A 3,564-nucleotide genomic window follows, 5' to 3' on the forward strand; every position below is an offset into this window, starting at 1 on the left:
GCTCTTCCCATCGTGATGTGGAAAGCCTGAAGGTGCGCCTTCGGATCGGTCGTACCATCATACCTCGGTACTTTGAGTTTCCCCTGATCGGATACCCTCATATCTGAGATGCGAGTGGTGAAGGGGGTCTTCTGAGCCCCTTCCAGCAGTCTGTCGATCTCGGGTGCAGCGCTGGTAGCGTGATGGATTTGGGATTTCACGGCTCTTACTTCTGCCGCAGTCTTGGTGATATAGTCGCGAAGATCGCGGATATTCGACGTCTCGTCAACAGATTTCCGAGCCTGTCGGCGTTTACTGCGAGTGAGCTCGGTTTGATTTTCAGCCAGTTCTTCTTGTTCGTTCCAATAGAGGATTTCCTCTTCGTCTGTCATTGGTTTGTCGAATGGAGAGCTTTCCCTAGCGAATCGGTTTCTGGTCCTCCTTGGATGTATGTCGACGTCCTCATCAGTATCGTTGGAGACATCGCTAGGATCCAGGTCGACGTGCTCGACTCCGTTGTCCTCCGAAGCCTTCGCGGGAGGCGGAGGGCTTGGGGTTGCGAAGTCGAGTCTTTTCCCGCGGACTTTAGTGGTTCCGCGGTGGCGGATTGCTCGAGTCCTTGCCGTTAAAGTTTCAACTTGTTTGGTCAAGGTGTTCACGAGCTTATCCTGTTCTTCCGACCTTTTTTCGTAGCTGGCGAACATCTTTTTAAACTTCTCGAGCGCCGCGGCGTTGGCTGGTGCGTTGGCCGCGGATACATCCGCTGCGAGAGTGTGGAGGTCAGTGCTACTGCTTCCGTTAAGAGGAGTCTGCACGTTATCAGCGTCGTCAGTTGACATGTCTGGTTGAGCGTGATGTGGTTGAGAGTTAGATTGATCCGTACCCCCTCCTTCTAGCGCCAAACTGTGGTAACCGAAATTCGTACTGTCGATTTTTGTTTAAATAGGGAAACTAGGAAAGCCCTAATTTCCCAAAGGTCCCGGATATCTGCTAATACCACACGCCAAGCAATCAGAACACAAAAATAACAACAATAAAGTATAAGAAATCCAAAAGAATGCAAAGTAGATCTTATTCCGAATTCGCGTTTGAGCGTTACAACAAGGTAAGAGCCTGGGCAACGAGAGCGGTCGGCGAGATTTCTAGTTCTAAAACCCTAAGACGGCAATAACCTAGTTGAGTCGCAGCTCGAATAACAAAAACGGAAATATGCTTAATTGCTCTAAGTGCTAAGTTTGCTCTGAGAAAAGTCCTCTCTATGCCTCTCGCCTAGGACTCCTTATATACTGGCTCTTACGTCAGTTTACGCTTTTCCTCTTCTGCCCTTAAGCCGCTATGGTATAAAAATGGAGATATTCCATTTTTTCATATCTTCGTAATTATCTTCAAAATTTCATATTTATCCGCAGAAACTTGACATTTATCTTTCCTTATGAACCAAGTGTAAACCGTCATGCGGCTTACGGGCTGTTGGTTAAGAAATCGTAAGTTGTGCCTCGAGTCTTATCTTAGGTCCCTTTGGGCCGTCTTCTGACTCGGTTTTTACCGTAAAGTTTGATCGATGACTTAGAATGGCGGGAAACATGAAATGGGTTCGCTACGGTCTTCGGGAGATAGCATCGCAGGGTAGACGAGAATGCATGGATTAATGTCGTATCGACGTTTCGGAAGAGCTCGGTCGCTACGTAGCGACCGAGTGGTACGAACGCTCGCTACTAATGACCGAGCTTGGTTCGTCCATGTTCCGATCGTCATACTCGGACCTATCCGTGACCGGTCTGGGCACGTTTCTGATGGCTTATGCTTGATCTAAATAGAATTCAAACGAAGCTTTATCTCGGGAATATACGTTGTGACGTTCTCTTGACCGAGCATGATTTGTTGCGAAAAGACATACTTGTATTTTGCGGGGATTTGGACGTTAACTTCGTCGCTACCGTTTTCGACCCCAACAGTTAGCCTCCCAGCTCGTTAGGATCGTGGATTTCTAGCGAGATCCCAACGCGCGGTATGGTGAGTTCGGACGAGATTGGTGTATTTGGGCGAAGTTAATGTCCGAAAATCCGCAAGTAAATAGTAATTTCTCATGCCTATAAGAAGGGAGGTAATTTCTTCACAATCTTTACACTTACTCATTCTCATAGAGAGGTTTCTTGAAAAATTCTTTCTTCTTTCCCTTTCTCTCTATCATTTCCTTCTTGATAAAAAAAAAAAGAAAAACACGAGATGTCGAGTAAGAAGGGGAGTTCGAAGAAAGGGTCCTTGCCCGCGAACGTTTCTGAAGAGCTTTGTGTGCCAAAGATGGAATTCGTTCCTCATTCGGTATACCCGGCCGAGAACGAGGCATGGTGGGTGGCGTGTTATGGTTCGATCACGCCTCCCAAAGAGAAATAGTTCCCGGTTATGAACCGTCGTCCGGTCGAGGAAGGTGCACCAAGTAGGAGTACTAGCGAATTCCTCGAGATCATGCGGTCGTTCTACCAGATTTCGGATGCGGTGGAGTTCAGGGTTCCTCGTCAAGGAGAGCGTGCTAGTAGCCCCCCGGAGGGTTACTTTACTTGTTACGAAGCATTCGTAGTGCGCTGTCGTTTGTGGTTCCCGATTCCCGAAATCATCGTCCGTGTGTTGGATCGTTTCGCGGTGGCGATAAGCCAACTGAATCCCCTTGGCATCCAGCACCTCATTGGAGTCCTGATCTTGAGCTACGAGCATGGTCTCTCCCTTACCGTCGTTCACTTCGAAGCGCTTCTTCGGTTACAAATCATCAAGGATACGGACACATACATGCTGGTTCCTCGGAACTTCATGTCAGTGGTTAAGGGGTTTACTTCTAACTTAAATTCGTGGAAGAAGTTTTTCTTCTTCATTCGTGTGGACGCTGCGTCCGTTGAGGAGAGTTGTATCCCATTGTTCCGGAGGTTGCCGAACGATCGTCCCTTCATCAATCCTCATGCTCCGTTTCCTGAGGACATTACTGCGGTGAGGGAGAGAGTTCGAAAGGCGCTGAGATTTGTGCATCCTAGTCCTGCTTTGGGCGGAGAAACAAGGAGTGATTCCGAGCCTGATGACCAAGGTCCCGACGTTGTTCCCATGATTGCGACGGGGCTGAATTCTTCGAAGGGGAAAGATATTGACCTTCGTGACCTGGAGTTTTCGGTGGACGATTGCATGCTTCCAGGATGGGATCCGGACCTTGCTTTCGGTGATGGAAGCGGTACGAGCGAGGTCCCTATTCCGGACTTCGATGATTTCTTCGCTGGTCTTCCGTCGGGCTTCGATGCTCCTCCGGCCACGAACGAGTCGGGGAGGCCGAAAGTCGTTGTGGAAGGATCTCGTATCATCAACGGGGTATAAGCTTTAAGAATTTTGACGATCGTTATTTATTTATTTATTTATTTTGCTTATAACGTGTCAATCGGTTTTACAGGGATTGAACTTGCTTGGAACGGCCATTGAGGTGAGCCATAGAGAGGCCATGATCTATCGCTTTAAAGCGGAGAAGGCGGAAAAAGATCTTGCTCGCATGCGAGATGAGATGTTGGCGCGAGATGCTCAACTCGCTCGTGATCATGCCAGGGCTGTTCG

Source organism: Brassica oleracea, unplaced genomic scaffold (assembly GCF_000695525.1).
Source record: "Brassica oleracea var. oleracea cultivar TO1000 unplaced genomic scaffold, BOL UnpScaffold00770, whole genome shotgun sequence".
NCBI classification, from domain to species: Eukaryota; Viridiplantae; Streptophyta; class Magnoliopsida; order Brassicales; family Brassicaceae; genus Brassica; species Brassica oleracea.